This window comes from Pseudophryne corroboree, chromosome 4 (assembly GCF_028390025.1).
Source record: "Pseudophryne corroboree isolate aPseCor3 chromosome 4, aPseCor3.hap2, whole genome shotgun sequence".
Taxonomy (NCBI): domain Eukaryota; kingdom Metazoa; phylum Chordata; class Amphibia; order Anura; family Myobatrachidae; genus Pseudophryne; species Pseudophryne corroboree.
The window spans coordinates 17,635,016-17,648,745 of record NC_086447.1 but is presented as its reverse complement, the minus strand read 5'-3'; the positions used below and the strand labels follow the sequence as shown (position 1 = coordinate 17,648,745).

The 13,730-nt window shown below is 36.5% G+C and overlaps 6 non-coding genes across 6 annotated transcripts; 1 reads left to right on the top strand and 5 right to left on the bottom strand.

Annotated features, from left to right (window-relative positions):
- Nucleotides 1–1,100: 1,100 nt before the first annotated feature.
- On the bottom strand, nucleotides 1,101–1,174 carry TRNAN-GUU (transfer RNA asparagine (anticodon GUU)). Its single transcript has one exon. It is a non-coding gene; the product is annotated as a tRNA-Asn (tRNA).
- A 186-nt stretch (nucleotides 1,175–1,360) lies between these two features.
- Nucleotides 1,361–1,432, top strand: TRNAM-CAU (transfer RNA methionine (anticodon CAU)). The gene has a single exon. It is a non-coding gene; the product is annotated as a tRNA-Met (tRNA).
- Nucleotides 1,433–2,267: 835 nt separating this feature from the next.
- Nucleotides 2,268–2,341, bottom strand: TRNAN-GUU (transfer RNA asparagine (anticodon GUU)). The gene has a single exon. It is a non-coding gene; the product is annotated as a tRNA-Asn (tRNA).
- A 1,093-nt stretch (nucleotides 2,342–3,434) lies between these two features.
- Nucleotides 3,435–3,508, bottom strand: TRNAN-GUU (transfer RNA asparagine (anticodon GUU)). Its single transcript has one exon. It is a non-coding gene; the product is annotated as a tRNA-Asn (tRNA).
- A 1,093-nt stretch (nucleotides 3,509–4,601) lies between these two features.
- Nucleotides 4,602–4,675, bottom strand: TRNAN-GUU (transfer RNA asparagine (anticodon GUU)). Its single transcript has one exon. It is a non-coding gene; the product is annotated as a tRNA-Asn (tRNA).
- A 4,591-nt stretch (nucleotides 4,676–9,266) lies between these two features.
- TRNAN-GUU (transfer RNA asparagine (anticodon GUU)) lies at nucleotides 9,267–9,340 on the bottom strand. Its single transcript has one exon. It is a non-coding gene; the product is annotated as a tRNA-Asn (tRNA).
- Between the last annotated feature and the right edge of the window lie 4,390 nt (nucleotides 9,341–13,730).

Below are 13,730 nucleotides of genomic sequence, written 5' to 3'. Positions count from 1 at the left end.
GCACCACAGAGACAACTTGCAAAAGCATGTACTGACAAAGGCTAAAAAGCATTCATCTAGAAAGTTTCCTAGAAAAAGGTTAAAAAGGCAATAATCTGGAGAGTTTTGCAAGATTTTTCTTCCATTGACCAACGAAGAAACACATTGGTACTTTCACATGATGAGTGAGTACTTCAGGATCTCTGACACTTACATGAGAAGCAGAGTGGCACAGCGGAAGCGTGCTGGGCCCATAACCCAGAGGTCATTGGTTCGAAACCATCCTCTGCTATGTGCATTATTTTTTTGTTAATTAAATTCTTCCAAAACCGGAATTGATATTTTGACTCTTTTATTTTTACTTAAAGTACAATAACTTTTAACATTTTAATTCGTTTTAATAGTATATTGACAGCATTGTTTTCTTTCAGAAATCCACTAAATTTTCTTTACCCTATTACTGAAATGGTAATTGACAAAAACAAGCTACATTGTCACCAGAAGAGCAATGCAAAATGTACAATTGATATTTCAAAATCATCTTTCCAGCTTGAATTTCAATGATGCATTGGGGCAACGATTTTGTGAGAAACATCTTCACCCTTAAAGAAAGATTTTCTTAACTTCTTACATGTGTGCTGATTAGATATCACCTGGTTTTCACATTAAACAGATTCCCACTTGAGAAAGCAGCAAGGATGCAGTGAGGTTTATGTTTCCTGGTGTCAACCTGTATTATTTCAGTGGACATTGTAATGAGGATGCATCTTGCTGCCTTTCCAATGAAGCAAGTTTTAATCAGTAATAGGTGAAAAACCATTCCTACAAAGGTGTTAATCAGAGACTTGGCTTTGTGGACACTTTTTCAGAGAGCAAATGTGTTAGCATAAAAATAAAGCCATAAAATGGAGAGCTGATTAATCACTCAATTGGATTTCTCTGCCTGCATAATTTTTTTTCTCTGCAACCCCATGCTAAATTGTGCTTCCTGTTTTTTATAAAATGACTTAATCAAATCTGATTGCATCAGAGAAGGCCAGGTACCCTACACTATAAGAGGTGGTTTGAAATTTTGACTTGTCTACTTAAAGATCACCAAAATTTGATCACAAGGTCAATTACGTCCCTGGGTGGGATTGAACCACCAACCTTTCGGTTAACAGCCGAATGCGCTAACCGATTGCGCCACAGAGACAGCTTGCAAAAGCATGTACTGACAAAGGCTAAAAAGCATTCATCTAGAAAGTTTCCTAGAAAAAGGTTAAAAAGGCAATAATCTGGAGAGTTTTGCAAGATTTTTCATCCATTGACCAACGAAGAAACACATTGGTACTTTCACATGATGAGTGAGTACTTCAGGATCTCTGACACTTACATGAGCAGCAGAGTGGCGCAGCGGAAGCGTGCTGGGCCCATAACCCAGAGGTCGGTGGATCGAAACCATCCTCTGCTATGTGCACTTATTTTTTTGTTAATTAAATTCTTCCAAAACTGGAATTGATATTTTGACTCTTTTATTTTTACTTAAAGTACAATAACTTTTAACATTTTAATTTGTTTTAATAGTATATTGACAGCATTGTTTTCTTTCAGAAATCCACTTAATTTTCTTTACCCTATTACTGAAATGGTAATTGACAAAAACAAGCTACATTGTCACCAGAAGAGCAATGCAAAATGTACAATTGATATTTCAAAATCATCTTTCCAGCTTGAATTTCAATGATGCATTGGGGCAACGATTTTGTGAGAAACATCTTCACCCCTAAAGAAAGATTTTCTTAACTTCTTACCTGTGTGCTGATTAGATATCACCTGGTTTTCACATTAAACAGATTCCCACTTGAGAAAGCAGCAAGGATGCAGTGAGGTTTATGTTTCCTGGTGTCAACCTGTATTATTTCAGTGGACATTGTAATGAGGATGCATCTTGCTGCCTTTCCAATGAAGCAAGTTTTAATCAGTAATAGGTGAAAAACCATTCCTACAAAGGTGTTAATCAGAGACTTGGCTTTGTGGACACTTTTCAGAGAGCAAATGTGTTAGCATAAAAATAAAGCCATAAAATGGAGAGCTGATTAATCACTCAATTGGATTTCTCTGCCTGCATAATTTTTTTTCTCTGCAACCCCATGCTAAATTGTGCTTCCTGTTTTTTATAAAATGACTTAATCAAATCTGACTCTTATTGCATCAGAGAAGGCCAGGTACCCTACACTATAAGAGGTGGTTTGAAATTTTGACTTGTCTACTTAAAGATCAGCAAAATTTGATCACAAGGTCAATTACGTCCCTGGGTGGTATTGAACCACCAGCCTTTCGGTTAACAGCCGAATGCGCTAACCGATTGCACCACAGAGACAACTTGCAAAAGCATGTACTAACAAAGGATAAAAAGCATTCATCTAGAAAGTTTCCTAGAAAAAGGTTAAAAAGGCAATAATCTGGAGAGTTTTGCAAGATTTTTCTTCCATTGACCAACGAAGAAACACATTGGTACTTTCAGATGATGAGTGAGTACTTCAGGATCTCTGACACTTACGTGAGCAGCAGAGTGGCGCAGCGGAAGCGTGCTGAGCCCATAACCCAGAGGTCGGTGGATCAAAACCATCCTCTGCTATGTGCACTTATTTTTTTGTTAATTAAATTCTTCCAAAACTGGAATTGATATTTTGACTCTTTTATTTTTACTTAAAGTACAATAACTTTTAACATTTTCATTTGTTTTAATAGTATATTGACAGCATTGTTTTCTTTCAGAAATCCACTTAATTTTCTTTACCCTATTACTGAAATGGTAATTGACAAAAACAAGCTACATTGTCACCAGAAGAGCAATGCAAAATGTAAAATTGATATTTCAAAATCATCTTTCCAGCTTGAATTTCAATGATGCATTGGGGCAACGATTTTGTGAGAAACATCTTCACCCTTAAATAAAGATTTTCTTAACTTCTTACCTGTGTGCTGATTAGATATCACCTGGTTTTCACATTAAACAGATTCCCACTTGAGAAAGCAGCAAGGATGCAGTGAGGTTTATGTTTCCTGGTGTCAACCTGTATTATTTCAGTGGACATTGTAATGAGGATGCATCTTGCTGCCTTTCCAATGAAGCAAGTTTTAATCAGTAATAGGTGAAAAACCATTCCTACAAAGGTGTTAATCAGAGACTTGGCTTTGTGGACACTTTTCAGAGAGCAAATGTGTTAGCATAAAAATAAAGCCATAAAATGGAGAGCTGATTAATCACTCAATTGGATTTCTCTGCCTGCATAATTTTTTTTCTCTGCAACCCCATGCTAAATTGTGCTTCCTGTTTTTTATAAAATGACTTAATCAAATCTGACTCTGATTGCATCAGAGAAGGCCAGGTACCCTACACTATAAGAGGTGGTTTGAAATTTTGACTTGTCTACTTAAAGATCACCAAAATTTGATCACAAGGTCAATTACGTCCCTGGGTGGGATTGAACCACCAACCTTTCGGTTAACAGCCGAATGCGCTAACCGATTGCGCCACAGAGACAGCTTGCAAAAGCATGTACTGACAAAGGCTAAAAAGCATTCATCTAGAAAGTTTCCTAGAAAAAGGTTAAAAAGGCAATAATCTGGAGAGTTTTGCAAGATTTTTCATCCATTGACCAACGAAGAAACACATTGGTACTTTCACATGATGAGTGAGTACTTCAGGATCTCTGACACTTACATGAGCAGCAGAGTGGCGCAGCAGAAGCGTGCTGGGCCCATAACCCAGAGGTCGGTGGATCGAAACCATCCTCTGCTATGTGCACTTATTTTTTTGTTAATTCAATTCTTCCAAAACTGGAATTGATATTTTGACTCTTTTATTTTTACTTAAAGTACAATAACTTTTAACATTTTAATTTGTTTTAATAGTATATTGACAGCATTGTTTTCTTTCAGAAATCCACTTAATTTTCTTTACCCTATTACTGAAATGGTAATTGACAAAAACAAGCTACATTGTCACCAGAAGAGCAATGCAAAATGTACAATTGATATTTCAAAATCATCTTTCCAGCTTGAATTTCAATGATGCATTGGGGCAACGATTTTGTGAGAAACATCTTCACCCTTAAAGAAAGATTTTCTTAACTTCTTACCTGTGTGCTGATTAGATATCACCTGGTTTTCACATTAAACAGATTCCCACTTGAGAAAGCAGCAAGGATGCAGTGAGGTTTATGTTTCCTGGTGTCAACCTGTATTATTTCAGTGGACATTGTAATGAGGATGCATCTTGCTGCCTTTCCAATGAAGCAAGTTTTAATCAGTAATAGGTGAAAAACCATTCCTACAAAGGTGTTAATCAGAGACTTGGCTTTGTGGACACTTTTCAGAGAGCAAATGTGTTAGCATAAAAATAAAGCCATAAAATGGAGAGCTGATTAATCACTCAATTGGATTTCTCTGCCTGCATAATTTTTTTTCTCTGCAACCCCATGCTAAATTGTGCTTCCTGTTTTTTATAAAATGACTTAATCAAATCTGACTCTTATTGCATCAGAGAAGGCCAGGTACCCTACACTATAAGAGGTGGTTTGAAATTTTGACTTGTCTACTTAAAGATCAGCAAAATTTGATCACAAGGTCAATTACGTCCCTGGGTGGTATTGAACCACCAGCCTTTCGGTTAACAGCCGAATGCGCTAACCGATTGCACCACAGAGACAACTTGCAAAAGCATGTACTAACAAAGGCTAAAAAGCATTCATCTAGAAAGTTTCCTAGAAAAAGGTTAAAAAGGCAATAATCTGGAGAGTTTTGCAAGATTTTTCTTCCATTGACCAACGAAGAAACACATTGGTACTTTCAGATGATGAGTGAGTACTTCAGGATCTCTGACACTTACGTGAGCAGCAGAGTGGCGCAGCGGAAGCGTGCTGAGCCCATAACCCAGAGGTCGGTGGATCAAAACCATCCTCTGCTATGTGCACTTATTTTTTTGTTAATTAAATTCTTCCAAAACTGGAATTGATATTTTGACTCTTTTATTTTTACTTAAAGTACAATAACTTTTAACATTTTCATTTGTTTTAATAGTATATTGACAGCATTGTTTTCTTTCAGAAATCCACTTAATTTTCTTTACCCTATTACTGAAATGGTAATTGACAAAAACAAGCTACATTGTCACCAGAAGAGCAATGCAAAATGTAAAATTGATATTTCAAAATCATCTTTCCAGCTTGAATTTCAATGATGCATTGGGGCAACGATTTTGTGAGAAACATCTTCACCCTTAAATAAAGATTTTCTTAACTTCTTACCTGTGTGCTGATTAGATATCACCTGGTTTTCACATTAAACAGATTCCCACTTGAGAAAGCAGCAAGGATGCAGTGAGGTTTATGTTTCCTGGTGTCAACCTGTATTATTTCAGTGGACATTGTAATGAGGATGCATCTTGCTGCCTTTCCAATGAAGCAAGTTTTAATCAGTAATAGGTGAAAAACCATTCCTACAAAGGTGTTAATCAGAGACTTGGCTTTGTGGACACTTTTCAGAGAGCAAATGTGTTAGCATAAAAATAAAGCCATAAAATGGAGAGCTGATTAATCACTCAATTGGATTTCTCTGCCTGCATAATTTTTTTCTCTGCAACCCCATGCTAAATTGTGCTTCCTGTTTTTTATAAAATGACTTAATCAAATCTGACTCTGATTGCATCAGAGAAGGCCAGGTACCCTACACTATAAGAGGTGGTTTGAAATTTTGACTTGTCTACTTAAAGATCAGCAAAATTTGATCACAAGGTCAATTACGTCCCTGGGTGGTATTGAACAACCAGCCTTTCGGTTAACAGCCGAATGCGCTAACCGATTGCACCACAGAGACAACTTGCAAAAGCATGTACTGACAAAGGCTAAAAAGCATTCATCTAGAAAGTTTCCTAGAAAAAGGTTAAAAAGGCAATAATCTGGAGAGTTTTGCAAGATTTTTCTTCCATTGACCAACGAAGAAACACATTGGTACTTTCACATGATGAGTGAGTACTTCAGGATCTCTGACACTTACGTGAGCAGCAGAGTGGCGCAGCGGAAGCGTGCCGGGCCCATAACCCAGAGGTTGGTGGATCGAAACCATTCTCTGCTATGTGCACTTATTTTTTTGTTAATTAAATTCTTCCAAAACTGGAATTGATATTTTGACTCTTTTATTTTTACTTAAAGTACAATAACTTTTAACATTTTCATTTGTTTTAATAGTATATTGACAGCATTGTTTTCTTTCAGAAATCCACTTAATTTTCTTTACCCTATTACTGAAATGGTAATTGACAAAAACAAGCTACATTGTCACCAGAAGAGCAATGCAAAATGTAAAATTGATATTTCAAAATCATCTTTCCAGCTTGAATTTCAATGATGCATTGGGGCAACGATTTTGTGAGAAACATCTTCACCCTTAAATAAAGATTTTCTTAACTTCTTACCTGTGTGCTGATTAGATATCACCTGGTTTTCACATTAAACAGATTCCCACTTGAGAAAGCAGCAAGGATGCAGTGAGGTTTATGTTTCCTAGTGTCAACCTGTATTATTTCAGTGGACATTGTAATGAGCATGCATCTTGCTGCCTTTCCAATGAAGCAAGTTTTAATCAGTAATAGGTGAAAAACCATTCCTACAAAGGTGTTAATCAGAGACTTGGCTTTGTGGACACTTTTCAGAGAGCAAATGTGTTAGCATAAAAATAAAGCCATAAAATGGAGAGCTGATTAATCACTCAATTGGATTTCTCTGCCTGCATATTTTTTTTTCTCTGCAACCCCATGCTAAATTGTGCTTCCTGTTTTTTATAAAATGACTTAATCAAATCTGACTCTGATTGCATCAGAGAAGGCCAGGTACCCTACACTATAAGAGGTGGTTTGAAATTTTGACTTGTCTACTTAAAGATCAGCAAAATTTGATCACAAGGTCAATTACGTCCCTGGGTGGTATTGTACCACCAGCCTTTCGGTTAATAGCCGAATGCGCTAACCGATTGCACCACAGAGACAACTTGCAAAAGCATGTACTGACAAAGGCTAAAAAGCATTCATCTAGAAAGTTTCCTAGAAAAAGGTTAAAAAGGCAATAATCTAGAGAGTTTTGCAAGATTTTTCTTCTATTGACCAACGAAGAAACACATTGGTACTTTCACATGATGAGTGAGTACTTCAGGATCTCTGACACTTACATGAGCAGCAGAGTGGCACATCGGAAGCGTGCTGGGCACATAACCCAGAGGTCATAGGATCGAAACCATCCTCTGCTATGTGCACTTATTTTTTTGTTAATTAAATTCTTCCAAAACCGGAATTGATATTTTGACTTTTATTTTTACTTAAAGTACAATAACTTTTAACATTTTAATTTGTTTTAATAGTATATTGACAGCATTGTTTTCTTTCAGAAATCCACTTAATTTTCTTTACCCTATTACTGAAATGGTAATTGACAAAAACAAGCTACATTGTCACCAGAAGAGCAATGCAAAATGTACAATTGATATTTCAAAATCATCTTTCCATCTTGAATTTCAATGATGCATTGGGGCAACGATTTTGTGAGAAACATCTTCACCCTTAAAGAAAGATTTTCTTAACTTCTTACCTGTGTGCTGATTAGATATCACCTGGTTTTCACATTAAACAGATTCCCACTTGAGAAAGCAGCAAGGATGCAGTGAGGTTTATGTTTCCTGGTGTCAACCTGTATTATTTCAGTGGACATTGTAATGAGGATGCATCTTGCTGCCTTTCCAATGAAGCAAGTTTTAATCAGTAATAGGTGAAAAACCATTCCTACAAAGGTGTTAATCAGAGACTTGGCTTTGTGGACACTTTTCAGAGAGCAAATGTGTTAGCATAAAAATAAAGCCATAAAATGGAGAGCTGATTAATCACTCAATTATATTTCTCTGCCTGCGTATTTTTTTTTCTCTGCAACCCCATGCTAAATTGTGCTTCCTGTTTTTTATAAAATGACTTAATCAAATCTGACTCTGATTGCATCAGAGAAGGCCAGGTACCCTACACTATAAGAGGTGGTTTGAAATTTTGACTTGTCTACTTAAAGATCAGCAAAATTTGATCACAAGGTCAATTACATCCCTGGGTGGTATTGAACAACCAGCCTTTCGGTTAACAGCCGAATGCGCTAACCGATTGCACCACAGAGACAACTTGCAAAAACATGTACTGACAAAGGCTAAAAAGCATTCATCTAGAAAGTTTCCTAGAAAAAGGTTAAAAAGGCAATAATCTGGAGAGTTTTGCAAGATTTTTCTTCCATTGACCAACGAAGAAACACATTGGTACTTTCACATGATGAGTGAGTACTTCAGGAACTCTGACACTTATGTGAGCAGCAGAGTGGCGCAGCGGAAGCGTGCTGGGCCCATAACCCAGAGGTTGGTGGATCGAAACCATCCTCTGCTATGTGCACTTATTTTTTTGTTAATTAAATTCTTCCAAAACTGGAATTGATATTTTGACTCTTTTATTTTTACTTAAAGTACAATAACTTTTAACATTTTAATTTGTTTTAATAGTATATTGACAGCATTGTTTTCTTTCAGAAATCCACTTAATTTTCTTTACCCTATTACTGAAATGGTAATTGACAAAAACAAGCTACATTGTCACCAGAAGAGCAATGCAAAATGTACAATTGATATTTCAAAATCATCTTTCCAGCTTGAATTTCAATGATGCATTGGGGCAACGATTTTGTGAGAAACATCTTCACCCTTAAAGAAAGATTTTCTTAACTTCTTACCTGTGTGCTGATTAGATATCACCTGGTTTTCACATTAAACAGATTCCCACTTGAGAAAGCAGCAAGGATGCAGTGAGGTTTATGTTTCCTGGTGTCAACCTGTATTATTTCAGTGGACATTGTAATGAGGATGCATCTTGCTGCCTTTCCAATGAAGCAAGTTTTAATCAGTAATAGGTGAAAAACCATTCCTACAAAGGTGTTAATCAGAGACTTGGCTTTGTGGACACTTTTCAGAGAGCAAATGTGTTTGGCATAAAAATAAAGCCATAAAATGGAGAGCTGATTAATCACTCAATTGGATTTCTCTGCCTGCATAATTTTTTTCTCTGCAACCCCATGCTAAATTGTGCTTCCTGTTTTTTATAAAATGACTTAATCAAATATGACTCTGATTGCATCAGAGAAGGCCAGGTACCCTACACCATAAGAGGTGGTTTGAAATTTTGACTTGTCTACTTAAAGATCACCAAAATATGATCACAAGGTCAATTACGTCCCTCGGTGGGATTGAACCACCAACCTTTCGGTTAACAGCCGAATGCGCTAACCGATTGCGCCACAGAGACAGCTTGCAAAAGCATGTGCTGACAAAGGCTAAAAAGCATTCATCTAGAAAGTTTCCTAGAAAAAGGTTAAAAAGGCAATAATCTGTAGAGTTTTGCAAGATTTTTCTTCCATTCACCAACGAAGAAACACATTGGTACTTTCACATGATGAGTGAGTACTTCAGGATCTCTGACACTTACATGAGCAGCAGAGTGGCACAGCGGAAGCGTGCTGGGCATATAACCCAGAGGTCATAGGATCGAAACCATCCTCTGCTATGTGCACTTATTTTTTTGTTAATTAAATTCTTCCAAAACCGGAATTGATATTTTGACTCTTTTATTTTTACTTAAAGTACAATAACTTTTAACATTTTAATGTGTTTTAATAGTATATTGACAGCATTGTTTTCTTTCAGAAATCCACTTAATTTTCTTTACCCTATTACTGAAATGGTAATTGACAAAAACAAGCTACATTGTCACCAGAAGAGCAATGCAAAATGTACAATTGATATTTCAAAATCATCTTTCCAGCTTGAATTTCAATGATGCATTGGGGCAACGATTTTGTGAGAAACATCTTCACCCTTAAATAAAGATTTTCTTAACTTCTTACCTGTGTGCTGATTAGATATCACCTGGTTTTCACATTAAACAGATTCCCACTTGAGAAAGCAGCAAGGATGCAGTGAGGTTTATGTTTCCTGGTGTCAACCTGTATTATTTCAGTGGACATTGTAATGAGGATGCATCTTGCTGCCTTTCCAATGAAGCAAGTTTTAATCAGTAATAGGTGAAAAACCATTCCTACAAAGGTGTTAATCAGAGACTTGGCTTTGTGGACACTTTTCAGAGAGCAAATGTGTTAGCATAAAAATAAAGCCATAAAATGGAGAGCTGATTAATCACTCAATTGGATTTCTCTGCCTGCATAATTTTTTTTCTCTGCAACCCCATGCTAAATTGTGCTTCCTTTTTTTTTATAAAATGACTTAATCAAATATGACTCTGATTGCATCAGAGAAGGCCAGGTACCCTACACTATAAGAGGTGGTTTGAAATTTTGACTTGTCTACTTAAAGATCAGCAAAATTTGATCACAAGGTCAATTACGTCCCTGGGTGGGATTGAACCACCAACCTTTCGGTTAACAGCCGAATGCGCTAACAGATTGCGCCACAGAGACAGCTTGCAAAAGCATGTGCTGACAAAGGCTAAAAAGCATTCATCTAGAAAGTTTCCTAGAAAAAGGTTAAAAAGGCAATAATCTGGAGAGTTTTGCAAGATTTTTCTTCCATTGACCAACGAAGAAACACATTGGTACTTTCACATGATGAGTGAGTACTTCAGGATCTCGGACACTTACATGAGCAGCAGAGTGGCGCAGCGGAAGCGTGCTGGGCCCATAACCCCGAGGTCGGTGGATCAAAACCATCCTCTGCTATGTGCACTTATTTTTTTGTTAATTAAATTCTTCCAAAACTGGAATTGATATTTTGACTCTTTTATTTTTACCAAAAGTACAATAACTTTTAACATTTTAATTTGTTTTAATAGTATATTGACAGCATTGTTTTCTTTCAGAAATCCACTTAATTTTCTTTACCCTATTACTGAAATGGTAATTGACAAAAACAAGCTACATTGTCACCAGAAGAGCAATGCAAAATGTACAATTGATATTTCAAAATCATCTTTCCATCTTGAATTTCAATGATGCATTGGGGCAACAATTTTGTGAGAAACATCTTCACCCTTAAAGAAAGATTTTCTTAACTTCTTACCTGTGTGCTGATTAGATATCACCTGGTTTTCACATTAAACAGATTCCCACTTGAGAAAGCAGCAAGGATGCAGTGAGGTTTATGTTTCCTGGTGTCAACCTGTATTATTTCAGTGGACATTGTAATGAGGATGCATCTTGCTGCCTTTCCAATGAAGCAAGTTTTAATCAGTAATAGGTGAAAAACCATTCCTACAAAGGTGTTAATCAGAGACTTGGCTTTGTGGACACTTTTCAGAGAGCAAATGTGTTAGCATAAAAATAAAGCCATAAAATGGAGAGCTGATTAATCACTCAATTGGATTTCTCTGCCTGCATATTTTTTTTTCTCTGCAACCCCATGCTAAATTGTGCTTCCTGTTTTTTATAAAATGACTTAATCAAATCTGACTCTGATTGCATCAGAGAAGGCCAGGTACCCTACACTATAAGAGGTGGTTTGAAATTTTGACTTGTCTACTTAAAGATCAGCAAAATTTGATCACAAGGTCAATTACGTCCCTGGGTGGTATTGAACAACCAGCCTTTCGGTTAACAGCCGAATGCGCTAACCGATTGCACCACAGAGACAACTTGCAAAAGCATGTACTGACAAAGGCTAAAAAGCATTCATCTAGAAAGTTTCCTAGAAAAAGGTTAAAAAGGCAATAATCTGGAGAGTTTTGCAAGATTTTTCTTCCATTGACCAACGAAGAAACACATTGGTACTTTCACATGATGAGTGAGTACTTCAGGATCTCTGACACTTACGTGAGCAGCAGAGTGGCGCAGCGGAAGCGTGCTGGGCCCATAACCCAGAAGTTGGTGGATCGAAACCATCCTCTGCTATGTGCACTTATTTTTTTGTTAATTAAATTCTTCCAAAACTGGAATTGATATTTTGACTCTTTTATTTTTACTTAAAGTACAATAACTTTTAACATTTTAATTTGTTTTAATAGTATATTGACAGCATTGTTTTCTTTCAGAAATCCACTTAATTTTCTTTACCCTATTACTGAAATGGTAATTGACAAAAACAAGCTACATTGTCACCAGAAGAGCAATGCAAAATGTACAATTGATATTTCAAAATCATCTTTCCAGCTTGAATTTCAATGATGCATTGGGGCAACGATTTTGTGAGAAACATCTTCACCCTTAAAGAAAGATTTTCTTAACTTCTTACCTGTGTGCTGATTAGATATCACCTGGTTTTCACATTAAATAGATTCCCACTTGAGAAAGCAGCAAGGATGCAGTGAGGTTTATGTTTCCTGGTGTCAACCTGTATTATTTCAGTGGACATTGTAATGTGCATGCATCTTGCTGCCTTTCCAATGAAGCAAGTTTTAATCAGTAATAGGTAAAAAACCATTCCTACAAAGGTGTTAATCAGAGACTTGGCTTTGTGGACACTTTTCAGAGAGCAAATGTGTTAGCATAAAAATAAAGCCATAAAATGGAGAGCTGATTAATCACTCAATTGGATTTCTCTGCCTGCATAAATTTTTTTCTCTGCAACCCCATGCTAAATTGTGCTTCCTGTTTTTTATAAAATGACTTAATCAAATATGACTCTGATTGCATCAGAGAAGGCCAGGTACCCTACACCATAAGAGGTGGTTTGAAATTTTGACTTGTCTACTTAAAGATCAGCAAAATTTGATCACAAGGTCAATTACATCCCTTGGTGGTATTGAACAACCAGCTCTTCGGTTAACAGCCGAATGCGCTAACCGATTGCACCACAGAGACAACTTGCAAAAACATGTACTGACAAAGGCTAAAAAGCATTCATCTAGAAAGTTTCCTAGAAAAAGGTTAAAAAGGCAATAATCTGGAGAGTTTTGCAAGATTTTTCTTCCATTGACCAACAAAGAAACACATTGGTACTTTCACATGATGAGTGAGTACTTCAGGATCTCGGACACTTACATGAGCAGCAGAGTGGCGCAGCAGAAGCGTGCTGGGCCCATAACCCCGAGGTCGGTGGATCGAAACCATCCTCTGCTATGTGCACTTATTTTTTTGTTAATTAAATTCTTCCAAAACTGGAATTGATATTTTGACTCTTTTATTTTTACTTAAAGTACAATAACTTTTAACATTTTAATTTGTTTTAATAGTATATTGATAGCATTGTTTTCTTTCAGAAATCCACTTAATTTTCTTTACCCTATTACTGAAATGGTAATTGACAAAAACAAGCTACATTGTCACTAGAAGAGCAATGCAAAATGTACAATTGATATTTCAAAATCATCTTTCCAGCTTGAATTTCAATGATGCATTGGGGCAACGATTTTGTGAGAAACATCTTCACCCTTAAAGAAAGATTTTCTTAACTTCTTACCTGTGTGCTGATTAGATATCACCTGGTTTTCACATTAAACAGATTCCCACTTGAGAAAGCAGCAAGGATGCAGTGAGGTTTATGTTTCCTGGTGTCAACCTGTATTATTTCAGTGGACATTGTAATGAGGATGCATCTTGCTGCCTTTCCAATGAAGCAAGTTTTAATCAGTAATAGGTGAAAAACCATTCCTACAAAGGTGTTAATCAGAGACTTGGCTTTGTGGACACTTTTCAGAGAGCAAATGTGTTAGCATAAAAATAAAGCCATAAAATGGAGAGCTGATTAAT